Genomic DNA, 15,201 nt, shown 5'->3' on the forward strand with positions numbered 1-15,201 from the left:
TATAAAGCAAATAGAATCCTCTTTTGTAGAAATAGAAGAAATGCTGTTTAACAAAGTTTAACTGAAGATAGGAGGATATAGCCTAATTTAAGTTGCCATATAATATCTCAAACAGCTTTCAAATTCAGAAAGCAAATCTTCCTGACACATCTTTTGATTTTGCAAACTATGAACATATCCATGTTCTGAACTGAACTCTGAAATTTTTATTTACTTAGGAGCATTTGCATACGGCATTACTCTGATGTACACTGAAATCCATGGCTAAAATAACATGGCTCAGACTAGTGCTCCTCCACATACACGGGACTGGGAAGGAATAACACTGCCTTTTTATGCTTAGCATTTGAATGTGGTTTTATATGCCTCTCCTGGCTTGGCTTCACTCTGGTAAATGGTGTTTCATCAGCCCAACTAATTGGGAAGATGGTCCATGAGTTTAGTTTATGAATACTGACTCATTTCAACCACAAATAGGGATGCAACACTGCAGCAAATGGAGCTAAAAGAGGACAAAGGCTACAGCATCCAATAAGAAAATCCAGATGAACTGAACAAAGGCACTTAATTTAATAATAAAAACCACTTCAACCTACAATGTACTGTACTATACCTCTAGCCATTCCATTATTAAAATAAATGCATATTCAGATGTTTCCCAAAGATACTTTCCTTCTCTTTCAGATTCAAAAGAATGCCTTTCTAATCCAATACAATTCTTTTCACGCTGCATTTCAGCAGCTGTCTTTCGTGATTTCTAATCAAAGCTGATGATAACTGGCTTTGGCAACAGACTGCAGTATCCCGAATGAATAATTAAAGCTATAAATGTACTCACTTCTTCAAAACCCAGGGTGCATTTCAGAGCCTAACAGATTCAGGCTTAACAAGATTCTCCTGGATTATAAATTTGGTCAAGATCTTTAATGCATGAATAAAGAAATGGCTGAGGTTTTGTGTTAGCATTTTTCAATAGCCATTTCCACTTAGATAATACAAATGTTCATAGGGCTAACAAACTCCTTCAATCTCACATATCTCCCAAACATAGGGGCCCAGGAGCTGGTAGCCAATAATTGGTTTAGATTAAGAAAGAGAAATATGAAAAAGATGATACGGCATTTTAAAGGGAAACATAAGAAAATATTTTCCAAAGCAGGGAAAATGCTTTTAAGAAAAACCTATGCAGTGCAGAACACATTAAATCCCCGAGAAACAGTTGTCAAGGGTAGAGACACTCACTTTACTGACTCTACTGTGAAGGAATATTCTCTCTACCCTACCTTACCCTCTTCTAGAAAGATTTTAGTAACTCATAAAAATGGAGAAAAAGTAACAGATATACTGTGTCAACTTAAAACCTAAATAACACTTTCTTTCCAGTTCTTAATAACTGTATCATGAAACTATGAAGATAGATTTTTAATATATTAAAATTCAGACCAAAATTTAACTTTGACATATTTTAAAAGGGAAATAGATCTTTATTAGAAATAGAGATGGGTATTTTTTAAAATAATGCAAAATAACAGAAACAGTTCAACATTTCTAAATTTGTTTACTTACATACTTAACCCAATGATAAAAAAAGATTCAAATAAGAAGGTTCACTTTAAATAAAATCAAACAACTTTTTAGTTAAGGTCACATGCACTCTTAAAGACTGTTGGTGAATTACTCAACACTAACAGACAATGTTTTTAGTCTAATCCCACCCTGAGGCTGGAGCCTAGAGAGGGGATAAGAAATAAGAGAACTAAGGAGGAGAACCACTGAGCTAAAGGGAGAAACCAAGATGGCGGCATAGGTAAACACCTGAAATTGCTGCCTCGCACAACCACTTCAAAAATACAACTAAAAGACAAAACGGACATCATCCAGAACCACAGGAAGGCTGGCTGAGTGGAAATTCTACAGCTAGAAGGAAAGAGAAAAGCACATTGAGACTCAGAGGAGGTGCAGAAGTAAAGTGCAGAAGAACGGAGGTGCACGCGGAAAGGGCTGGCAACTGAGGACGCGGTTGTCTTTTTCAATTGGGAGGGAGACACAAGCTCCCGACTGATCTGAACTCCAGTTCCGGGCGAGTCTCTGGGGGCCCAGACTCATACAGGGAGAAACTGGACTGTCTGGCAGTGGGTGGAACTCGAGGGCGGCTTTCTCTCAGAGGTGCTTGCAGCGATTACCTTGGGACACTAAGACCCGGGGCCTCTTAGGGTAGGACTGAGGATCAGCCATAGCTGTTTGCTCTGCCCTGTTGATTCCCTGAAACCCCGCCCCACCCAAGCTGTGCACAGAGGCTTTTGCATATGAATGGCCTGGCCCTTTGCAATCTAAAATTACCTAACAAACTGAAGCTGGGTCAGAGAGACCCAGAACATCCAAAAGAAGGACCAAAGCCCCACAGCAGCTTGCATTGCTTCACAGCTGGGCCTCATCTGGGCACCTCCAAACCCCAAACAAAGAAGAGGAATCTGCAGATCTCTCCATAGCTCCTGCTGGGTAGCCTCAGGCAGAGGCTAAATTAGCACCTCCTTAAAGATCCAAGTGCCAGTGTAACCAGTGGTCAGAGTGGGACCATCCAGATTACAACTCCTCAGATCCATAAGGGACACACTCAGGGGGCAGACTCAGTGAGCACCAAAGCCCCACTGAAGCAAGTCTTGCCCCATAAGGGTGTCTCCAGCACAGAAGTTCTCCCACCGTAGACATAGCTGATTCTCACAGCCAATTGGCCTGGAGGTCAATTCCTCCCAGTCATACCAACTACAATCGAGGCTTAACTACAACAAGACTGTGCACACAGCCCACAAAGGGGTGCACCAAGAGTGTCCACCTCAGGTAATTGGGGAGGCTGAGCCACTGGGCCTTATAGGACACCTAGCACAGAAAGCCACCCTATCAACACAGGGAAGCAGCCAAAATGCGGAGACAAAGAAACAGGTCACAAATGATAGAAATGGAGGAAAGCAAACTACTGGATATAGAGTTCAAAACCACAGTTATAAGGTTTTTCAAGAATTTTCTAGAAACCGCCGATAAATTTAGTAAGACCCTCGATAAATCTAGTGAGACCCTCGAGGATATGAAAAAGGACCAAATAGAAATTAAGCATAAACTGATTGAAATAAAGAATATTATACAGAGATCCAACAGTAGACTAGAGGATCCCAAGAATCAAGTCAAAGATTTGAAATACAAAGAAGTAAAAAACACCCAACCAGAAAAGCAAAAAGAAAAAAGAATCCAAAAATATGAAGATAGTGTAAGGAGCCTCTGGGACAACTTCAAGCGGACCAACATCCGAATTATGGGGGTGCCAGAAGAAGAGAGAGAGCAAGATATTGAAAACCTATTTGAAGAAATAATGACAGAAAACCTCCCCTACCTGGTGAAAGAAATAGACTTACAAGTCCAGGAAGCACAGAGAACCCCAAACAAAAGGAATCCAAAGAGGACCACACCAAGACACATCATAATTAAAATGCCAAGAGCAAAAGACAAAGAGAGAATCTTAAAAGCACCAAGAGAAAAACAGTTAGTTACCTACAAGGGAGTACCCATACGATTGTCAGCTGATTTCTCAACAGAAATTATGCAGGCCAGAAGGGAGTGGCAAGAAATATTCAAAGTGATGAATAGCAAGAACCTACAACCAAAATTACTTTACCCAGCAAAGCTATCATTCAGAATTGAAGGTCAGATAAAGAGCTTCACAGATAAGGAAAAGCTAAAGGAGTTCATCACCACCAAACCAGTATTATATGAAATGCTGAAGGGTATTCTTTAAGAAGAGGAAGAAGAAGAAAAAGGTAAAGATAACAATTATGAACAACAAATACATATCTATCAACAAGTGAATCTAAAAATCAAGTGAAAAAAAAATCTGACAAACAGAATAAACTGGTGAATATAATAGAATCAGGGGCATAGAAAGGGAGTGGACTGACAATTCTTGGGAGGAAAGGGGTGCGGGAAGAGACTGGACAAAAATCGTACACCTATGGATGAGGACAGTGCGGGGGGCGGGGGGGGGGGGGGGGTAAGAGCAGAGGGTGAGGTGGGAACCGGGTGGAAGGTGAGCTATGGGGGGAAAAAGAGGAACAACTGTAATAATCTGAACAGTAAAGATTTAATAAAAAAGAAAAAAGAAAGAAAAAAAAAGAGAACTAAGGAGAAGATCGTGTTGAGCCATCTTGGAGGGCCCAGAGCTGCGTTCTGAACCGGCCTGGTGCGAATCTGCAGTGAATTGGAAACTAACCTGTAGCTGGAGGTCAAAGGTCAAAGTTTGGGTGGAAGAGGCAGCAGAAACCAAGGATGAGAGAGGATGAGGGAAGTGGGAGGAACTTCTACTCGCTGATGGAAACCCTGGAGGCAATCGTTTTTATAAAACCAAAGTATTTTTAATTTGGGATTAGCCTTCATTGAAAATGCTCTATCTTTTTTGATAATATTATTTGAAAATAAAGAAAATTTTTATTTTTAGAGTTTAAAATATTTTACTGATAAAATACAAGTAAACATTTGGATGTATAAGAAACAGTAGGCTTGATGAAAGTGCATTTTAAGTTGTAAAAGATAGTAGAAAATGGATCAATAGAAACCACAGGGACTGATCACTGAGCACTTACTATGTGACAGGCACTGTTCTCAGTGCTTTATATGCACTTTCTCCTTTAAATCCCTGAGACTACTGAAGGCACGATCATTAAGCCCTCTGGCTAGAAAATTGGTTAAGCATTTAAGCAAGATAAAGCCATAAAATCAAATATCACAGCCATTTAAAAAAATACTTTTGTAAGAGAATACTTACTGGTATGAAAAGATATCTGTGGCATATTAAGTAAAATGGCAGGTTACTGAAGGACTATGTACAGTACAATGCTATTTTAGTTTTGAATAAGCTCACTCTACAAATATCAACCTGTGTGTGCGTGTAAGAATATACTTTAAAATGTTAACAGTTATTGTTTTGGGGTGGGATGATCATTTCCTTTTCTATATTTTCTGTTTTATTTTAAAAGTATGACTTTAATATTAAGTTAATTTTAAGGTTTAGTTAAAGGAGTCATACTAGTAATGTATGTTAATTAAATGACAACAATTTCCAGAAGCTCTCTACTAAATACGATCCAGGAACTTTTTTAGAAGGCACTCATGAAGGGTTTAAAGCAAAATCTTTGATGAATAGGCATATATATATATATATATATATATATATATATATATATATCTGACTTAAGGCTTGGAGAATTTTGGACTTGGTGAAAAGGAAGTACTCTAAAAACAAGGAATGGAACGCACCATAGAGGTGTTTTGCTTTTGGTAGGGGTATCTTCTTGGTGGCACACCCAGGAGTCAGCCAATCCCACCCAGCAGTGTTTTCTGAGGATAGACAAATAGTCCCTCCCACCAGGCAGAGTTCAAAACTGTAAACTGAGGAACTAGAGCAGACAGCACAGAGGACTGCCTGAGAGAGCTTACCCAACAAGGAAAGGAAAGGGTGCACGGGCTGGAAGCTCACACCCCACAGACATATATGTACACATACACCACACATACAAACACACACATACTTACAAACACACAGAGATACATATAAACATACACACATACATGCAAGTATATACACAGAAACATACAAACACACATATAAACATACATATGTACAACATCCATCCATATAAAATATACATGCAAATATAAGCATACACGCATTCATGAGAGTATACAAACATGCAAACATACAAATATGAACACATACATATGTACACAAACATCCATAAATACAGACACACACACATTCATACATTCGTACGTAAACAAATATCAAGTAGCACCTACTGCTTGCCAGCCACTGTTACGTTTACAGACACACATGTAGACAGGACAGATCGGGTCTCTGCTCTTGTAGACTAATAGTCAAGAGGGCAGAATTAGACATAATAAAACACATGAATGAAGAGGGCAATGTGAGATAGTGATACACGTATGCAAAGAATTGAAGAAAGGAACAGACTAGAGAGGGTTGGGAGGAGGGCAGCCTGCTGCTTTAGACTGGGTGCCAAGAAGCCTGCTCCACAAAGGGAACTCTGAGCCAAGCCTGGCTGACAGAAGAAGCCATCATGTCAAGATCCAAGGCAGGCCATCCAGCAGATGAAAAGACTCTTGCAAGTGACCACTCCTCTTGGCCTGGTCCAGGAGCCCCGAGGAGGCTATTATTGCTGGATAAAGAGAGTGCTGGGGAGCAGTGGCCCAGGACAGGGCAGTGAGTGGCCTGGGCCAGAGCAAAGAAAGCAGGAAAAGTGAGCACTTAATGCAGAACAGGGTTAACATGTCAGTAACACTGCAATGAAGGGACATCGGGATGTTTCACAAGAATCTGTAACAACCTGAAAAATGGCAACAGCAAAGGGCCCCACAACCACTTGGGCCAGTAGAAGAGTCAGGATGACATGGAGTTCAGAGGAAATGGACACAGACATCCCAAGCCAGAGCATCCTTACCAAGTTCAAATGAGAAAGGATGGCAAACATTGAAATCACACTGCATTGTTTACTCACAAATAGTTCTGTTGATTTAACTTTGAACTAAATCTGGTTATAACTACCTAAATTGTGCGTTTTAAGTTCTTTTTTTTTTTTGCCTGGATGACTTTTTTTTTTATTATTGTTTTTCTTCTTCTTTTTTTTATTGCTTAAAGCATTACAAAGGGTATTACATATGTGTCCTTTTTTCCCCCCCCGCCCTTGACAATACCCCGGCTTCCTCTACCCCCCAGTGTCTTATGTCCATTGGTTATGCTCATATGCATGCATATAAGCCCTTCAGTTGATCTCTTAACCCCCTCCCTCCTGCCCCCCAACCCTCCCCGGCCTTCCCGCTGCAGTTTGACAATCTGTGTGAGGCAGCTCTGCCTCTGTATCTATTATTGTTCAAAAGTTTATAATGGTCTCTATTATCCATGAATGAGTGAGATCATGTGGTATTTTTCCTTCATTGACTGGCTTATTTCACTTAGCATAATGCTCTCCAGCTCCATCCATGCCGTTGCAAATGGTAAGAGTACCTTCTTTCTTACAGCAGCATAGTATTCCATCGTGTAGATGTACCACAGTTTTCTAATCCATTCATCTACTGATGGGCATTTAGGCTGTTTCCAGATCTTAGCTATGGTGAATTGTGCTGCTATGAACATATAGGTGCATATATCCTTTCTGATTGGTGTTTCTGGTTTCTTGGGATATATTCCTAGAAGTGGGATCACAGGGTCAAATGGGAGTTCCATTTCCAGTTTTTTGAGGAAACTCCATACTGTCTTCCATAGTGGCTGCACCAGTCTACATTCCCACCAGCAGTGCACAAGTGTTCCTTTTTCTCCACATCCTCTCCAGCACTTGTTGTTTGTTGATTTGTTGATGATAGCCATTCTGACAGGTGTGAGATGGTACCTCATTGTTGTTTTGATTTGCATTTCTCGGATGATTAGTGACTTTGAGCATGTTTTCATATGTCTCTTGGCTTTCTGAATGTCCTCTTTTGAAAGGTGTCTATTTAGATCCTTTGCCCATTTTTTGATTGGATTGTTTATCTTCTTTTTCTTAAGTTGTAAGAGTTCCCTATAAATTTTGGAGATTAGGCCCTTATCAGATATGACGTTGGCAAATATGTTTTCCCACGCAGTGGGTTTTCTTGTTGTTTTGTTGATGGTTTCTTTTGTTGTGCAGAAGCTTTTTATTTTGATGTAGTCCCATTTGTTCATTTTCTCTTTAGTTTCAACTGCTCTAGGAGCTGTATCAGTGAAGAAATTGCTTCGGCATATGTCTGAGATTTTGTTGCCCTTGGATTCTTCTAGAATTTTTATGGTTTCCTGTCGTACATTTAAGTCCTTTATCCATTTTGAGTTTATTTTTGTGTATGGTGTAAGTTGGTGGTCTAGTTTCATTTTCTTGCATATATCTGTCCAATTTTCCCAACACCATTTATTGAAGAGACTATCTTGGCTCCATTGTATGTTCTTGCCTCCTTTGTCAAATATTAATTGAGCATATTGATTCGGGCCGATTTCTGGGGTCTCTATTCTATTCCATTGATCTATATGTCTGTTCTTGTGCCAGTACCAGGCAGTTTTGAGAACAGTGGCTTTGTATTGAGATCCCACCTACTTTGTTCTTTCTCAGGATTGCTGCAGCTATTCGGGGTCTTTTTTTATTCCAGATGAATTTTTGGAGAGTTCGTTCTAGATCTGTGAAGTATGCCGTTGGTATTTTAATGGGAAGTGCGTTGAATTTATAGATTGCTTTGGGTAGTATGGACATTTTAATGATGTTGTTAAGTTCTTTTTAAAAAATCCCTTCTCATTTGAAGTTCATTAAGACCCTTGCCTGGGTATTACTTATTACAGAAACATCTAGTATTCCAATACCTGCTGGCATGGGAAGGCATCCTCTACTTCTTAAAGTTGCTATCACATACATCTTCTCTTTGAATCAACTCGTTTCACAATTCCAGAGGTCTGGGAAGAGGTCAATCGGCGGGGTAATTATAATAGCATATTTTATATTTTTAAGTATGCTCTCACACAAACTTTATTTGATCAGTATTCCCTTCCTTGTGTGATCATTCCTATTTGATAAATGTGTAAAGAGGTGACTCACACAAGGCAGCACACCTATTTGAAGCCCCGAGGTTTCCTGACTCCAGGTCAGGTATTCTTGCTGTGGTACCAATACTTCCTTAAAAGTAAACACAACATAAGCAGCAACCACCTTCATCTGCACCCCCATCCCTCTGCTCCCACTTCTGTAAGATAAGGGCTGTTAGATCAGGTTCCTTCCAGCTATAACAAGGTAAAAATCTCTGATTCTAAATAAGTTTTTAACATAAAATTTAATGAAAACCAATATTTTATCACCAACAAAAGCTGTCAAAGCATTGCTACCCCGCAATGGTGGAATTCAGGAAATGATTACCACTTTAAGGACCTTGTTAAAAAGTGTGCACATTAAAAATAATTTACAGAACCAATTCTCCATTTGCAGCACAGTTTAAGAAACAAGGAAATGTATTCGCATTTCTATCTTGCAAATTCCTGTGTTACACTGATGTTACTAATAACATAAAATATTTAAAATTTATGTTACACACAGAGCTGACTATAATTATCTGATGAGAAAACAATTTTATATGGGAATCTAAAAATAATCTATTTTACCACTACAACAGATCATACACATGAAATAAATTCTAGTGCCAATTAATGTTATAGAGGTTCATCTACAGACAGAAGTTTGAAATGCTCTCATTCAGCTGATGCCCACATTCACAACAGTATCTGGATAACATTACCATAGGTGGATACAAAGTGTTATTATGCATGTGCAATACAGAGTAAGTACATTGCAAAATATGTCATGTTCAGAGATTACTTCATTTTGCTTACCCACAGTTTGGCCAGGAGTTTGTATAGATTAAATTGCATTTAAAATTAAGTCCAAGACCAGAGGCATGGACAAATGGAACGGACTGACAGATTTCAGAGGTGAGGAGTGTGGGGAGGTTGGGAAGAGTTCATCCAAAGAACATACATGCATATATGCATAACCCATGGGCACAGACAATAAAGTGGTGAAGGCCTGCAGGGGAACAGGGACTGGGTGGAGAGAGAATGGGGGACACCTGTAATAGAGTCAACAATAAAAATTTTTAAAAAGGAAAAAATTAAGTCCACAAAGTTGTCCAAAATTTTACAATGTGCTAAAACTGAATGCTTCTTCAAGTAAATACGCTACTTATTGAATTTTCAAGATCTACTCATTAGAAGGATTTTTTTTATCATAAAATAATTTTGTTCTGAGACTTGAACTGCACCACAAGTAAATATATTTATGATACTGTAAGCAGGCACTATGCCAAATATTTTACATATATTATCTCATCTATCCTATACAATGCTACAAGATAGTGATTTTTATTTATTCATATATAGTATTTCATTTTACAGATGACAAAATGGAGGTGTTAAGCTTCCCAAATTCAGTGTTTCAGAGGGAAAAAAAATCCTTATGTCAGCATATAGTCCTTTTATGTGGTTGATCAATTACATTGATAAGCGTGCTAATAAGCTTAATATTATTTCTACTGCACCTCAACTTCAATATTGCAGTACACTAACAAGATGTTCCATCAGACAATGTTTAATTACCAGAGCTTTTGCTTAGAACTTGAAACTAATTGGAATAGGATTTTGTTTAGTGTAAACAGATATCTCAAAAGATACTGATTAAATAATGTTTCTTTTCAGGAAACATTTAAAGAAAATCAGCAAAATGTTGTATCTAGTTAAACATAGTGCCCAATAATATCTTAATATCTGCACAGAAAGAAAACATAGACAAGAGTGAAGATATTAGAGGATCTCCAAATAACATACACTCTTTGTTTCCTTCTGATGCCTGGTCTTTAATCAACATTATCAGTGAAGGATATATCATGATCACTGGCTTAAGAAATTTACACATATCTATAATAATAAAAGTGTAATATGCTAATTAGGCAGGACATCCTTCCAGACGAAGCTGGAGCTGCGAGGGAAGCACGGGTCCCGGGTGCCGGACGGAGGCCAGTGCTGGCCGCTGGGGGAAGGAAAGCCTACTCTTGCACAAATTTCGTGGATCGGGCCTCTAGTATATACATGTACACACACACACACACACACACACACACAACTTTATCACTTCTGAATTACAATTTTTTTAGGTGGGGGGGGGGAGTCCTAGCAAAAAATTACAGTATAATAATGGATTTGTAAAGCAATATATTCTGTTCTATGTCATTGATATGTTACTAAAGTTACATATACCTAATTTTTATAAATTGAATCTTCTTTACATGCTGAAGTCACATGCTACGTTATGGAATCTTCTTATAAATCAAGTCATTAAACAACTTTAAGTCAATTTTTTTCATTCCTGCATCTTACATACCCATCTTTAAATTCTAAAAAATGTACAGAAGCATTTGGAGGGTATAAGGGTGAATAAGGTATGGCCTTATCCTGATCTCCTTTAGGAGCCATAAGGTTCCCGTGTGGAAGATTGCTTTCTAGCAGCAGCATAAGTCCTACTGTAAGCAGGGACGTTCATGGGAAGGCCTTGATGATCTCCCACCATCACTAAAGAAGATGTCCAGAATAACATGCGGAAAAACACAAACCATGCAAAGAGTGGAGGAGATACTATCCTGTATAGATTTCGAAGGAGATCTTTAGTAGGCATGCAAATTGCTTTGAATCCAAGTAAGAAGAGAGAGTCATTCCAACGAGATATACTAAATTTGCAGAGGAGATGGTACTTGGAGAACTGGTATTTCAACAATAGAGATATTGAGGGCTATATGCATCAGTTCCTTACTGATTGGAAAAAAAGCATTCATAATGGGGCCTGGGGTAGGAAAATGCTTGACGTGTTCTGGGATAGGAAACAACCTAGAGTGACTAGAGTTTTGATGAGGACAAGTGCAGAGGAGTAAGACTGGTGGATCTCTAGGAAAATACCACACCAAAAAGTTTGGACTTGATTCTGCAGTTAGGTTTGTTTGAGCAGGAGTAATGCCACGCAAAGTGGACTTTAGGATGAAAGTGCTGACAGGATTGTGTAAGAAGATCACAGGACGGTGGAGAAGGGTGTGAAAATGTAAGTGCTGCGTTGTTGTTATACCAGACAAGGGATAATGCATCCCTAAATTGGGAAAATGAAATAGGTGGGAATAAACTGATAAGACAAACAGTCTAGAAACAGAATCAATAAAACCTCACAACTGGGTATAGAGATAAAGAAAGGAGATGAAGAAAGCACAGGAGATAAAGAGGATGGTGGTGAAAACAGCAGAGAGAGGGGACACCATGGTAGCCACAGCTTTGATAATAAATATAACACCAGATTTGTTCCTGTTGAGTTTGTGGTACTGTCAGGATACCCAGAGACACATGTAAAAAGTAGGTCTGGCACTCAGAAATATACCAGCTTACTTCCAAATCTAGATGAGTAGGTGCTTGAGAATTGCAATATATAGGGGACCAAAGAATCTTCTGAAAAGGTGGAGGTCAGCAAAGAAAATACATAAGAGCATCAGAGACCAAGGAAGAAGAACATTCTGCAAATTGAATGTGGATGCCCTCTCAAAATCATGTGGAGGAATTGTCATCAAGACTAAATATTTCAGGGGGCAATGAGGGTGAAAGGGGAGACATCTGTAAGACTCTCAACAATAAAGATTTTTAAAAAGATAAAGTTGATACAATTATCTTTTATAACAAAAAAAGACTAAATATTTCAGAAAGTATAAATCCCCAGATTTGGCAATTTGGCCACTTGTGAGGAGTCTTAACAGAGAGGAGCTGAAGCCAATGTGAGTGGTTCTGGAATAAGAATGAGGTAAGAAGAGAGAAAAGCTCTTGACAGAGCAATTATTCAAATAATCTAAAAAGCTTTTCACTTCCAGCAATGAGAAAATAATGTAGTTTAGAGTTACTTTCTTACAATAAGCAAATAGAAAAATACAGGATAAAACTACTTTCAGGAATAGGGGATGAGAAAGCCTAGAAATGAAATATCCGAGAAAAGGAAACAAAGGAGTGATCCATACCATCACCGAGGCTGCTTTCTGGTGGTACTTTCCAAACTGTGTGCAGGGAGGTGAACACAAAACAGAATTGCAGTCACATGGGGGTGAGGAGACAGAATTCTGAATTTGGGAAGGCTAAGGTGGTCAGAATTTGTGGGACAGATTACCTGAAAGGAAGTATCTACACAAAGAAAGATCCAGAAACCTGTAAGGATCCTCTTTAGTCTTTAACACCAAAGTGCATGTGAGTAAAACTCCACCAGCCCAGACAGGAACAACTTCTGTGAAAAAATAACTTCCAGGCAGCAGTAAGAGGAACAATTGTGGGCACTCTAACCGTGCAGAACTGGGCACATTTGTTCCAATCAGAGGAGGAGACCTCATGGAACATGTAGGCTGAGCACACTGGGCATTCATTCAGTCAAGAAGGGCACATTTTGGAAATGGGACTGAATGAGGCCTTTGCATGAAGACTACTCTGGATCTCGCCTCGAAAAGATTAAAAAGCCCCCTAAAAATAAAAATAAGTGTCCTGTACGCCACAGGGTCTCGGGTTTGATCCCCAGTTGGGCTTATGGGAGGCAACTGATCAATGTTTCTCTCTCACATCAATGTTTCTCTCTCTCTCTCTATCTGTCTCTCTATCCCTCCCTCTCTCTCTACCCCCCCTCTTTGCTCTCTCTCTCTCCCTGTCCGTTCCTCTCTCTCTCAAGTCAATAAAAGCATATCCTTGGCTGAGGATTTAAAAAAAAATAGCAACACAGAAAAATAAGAAACAATCAGCCAGTAATTAACCAGTAATTTAATGGCCTGCCAGGAAAGATACAACACTCTTACAAAACACAACAAAACCCAGCCTCAACATCATAAAATTCAAAATGTCTGACATCATATAAAAAATATCAGATATAAGAAGGAGAAAAAAATGTGATCCACAACCAGAAGAAAAATAAGACAATAGGAAAGATTCAGAAAGGGTCATTATGATGGAATTAGAGGGAAAATGACATTTTAGAAGGGACTGAGGAGATAAATGAAAGGTACACATACTGTGATTGTACCAAAGAGGCTAGGGATGCAATGAATACTTAAGAACTGATTAGATTATAAGACAACCTAATGCTGTTATAGTATTTCAATACTATACACAGGAATTAGTGGTGTTCTGATTCAGAATGATTTGTCTACCGAGCCCATTGTAAAAATGAGAAAAAAAGTCTTTCTGCTTTAAACCTTAATTATCTTTTAAAAAATGTTACTGTAAGTACTTCTAAACTCTCATGTTTTACATTATTCAAGTGTTACAACACCATTTAAAGAAAGCAATCTGTCCTGTATACCCACAATCAACTGATTTCGGGTAGTTTTATTACACTTGTAGTCACCCCAACTACATTCATTTCTAGCTCATTTCACATACTGGTTGCCTACAGTTCTTTGGTGCAACAAATTTCCAACAACCAATGAATGGTAATCTGCATTTTATCTCTTAAGTTGGGTGCTTATATCACCAAGAGCATGGATCAATTCGAAATAAAACATTTTGCTAACAATTTTCATGGTTCGTTGTCAGAGAAAAGAAGGCTTATTAGCTTGGCACTCTAGATATGGCCTTGTCCATATGGTAAAAAAAATACCAGATTTTTAAAAAGTCAATCAAACCATTCTGGTCTAGCTATTAAAATAAACAGCATGGTCAATAAAACTGGTTGTGCTATTTAAGTCCATCTGTTATTCTCCCAAAAGACTGGAAAAGCATTACTATCAGAGATTGGATCTGGGTTTCTCTTTTCAGCCCTAATACTTTCTAACACAGATCATGAAGCATAGTTATAAAGAACATATTTTCTGCATATAAAACACAGCTGACATATGGTCTAACAATGGGGCAAAAAATTTAAAATACAGATGAGTTTAATGAAGCTCACAGAAGTTAAAATAACTTGCCAAACATCCAAGTAAGTGTCAGAGCCAAGACATGAATATAAAGCCACATGGGTCTCCTTGATCACCTGGCTGCACTTGCTCCTACACTAGAACAAAGGCTGCTGAGATCACAAAGATAAAGGAGAAGTCCAGAAAAGAAATATTATACACTGTCTTAAAACTTCTTCCTGGAAACCTGAAGAATATCATAAGCAAAGACAGAATTATTGAGACACAAGCAAGCAAGTCACAGTAATGCTAATATGTAAAAAAATGTATGTATTTTATGGAAAGAGTTATCAACACAGATTCCAAAGCTAAGCAAAATGTAAAGAGTAGCTCTGGGTGAACAAGGACTTACAAATTTTAATGGTGGAAAATATTTCCTCACACACATTAGTGTTCTTTTAATTCTCCATAAGTAGGTATTTATATACCTACTGGTGGTTCACTAATTTTTTAAACATGTTTCTGGGATAAAAATCTGGGACATGAGGAAAGTAAGCATTGAGTTTTCTGGGAAATATTAAATAGGGAAGAAAGGTTCCTGTCCAATGAAAATATGTATAGTTCTGATCACATACACATTTTCCAAATGTTTAAGTGTACACATTTTTATTTCTTAATATTTAGCAATTTTTACCCAGCATCAAT

The 15,201-nt window shown here is 38.4% G+C and overlaps 1 protein-coding gene across 21 annotated transcripts in view; it reads right to left on the minus strand.

Annotated features, from left to right (window-relative positions):
- PARD3 (par-3 family cell polarity regulator) overlaps positions 1-15,201 on the minus strand; it is a 724,129-nt gene that overhangs the window by 136,366 nt on the left and 572,562 nt on the right. The window lies entirely within an intron of this gene.

The sequence above is a fragment of the Myotis lucifugus genome, unplaced genomic scaffold (genome assembly GCF_000147115.1).
Source record: "Myotis lucifugus unplaced genomic scaffold, Myoluc2.0 scaffold_29, whole genome shotgun sequence".
Lineage (NCBI taxonomy): Eukaryota > Metazoa > Chordata > Mammalia > Chiroptera > Vespertilionidae > Myotis > Myotis lucifugus.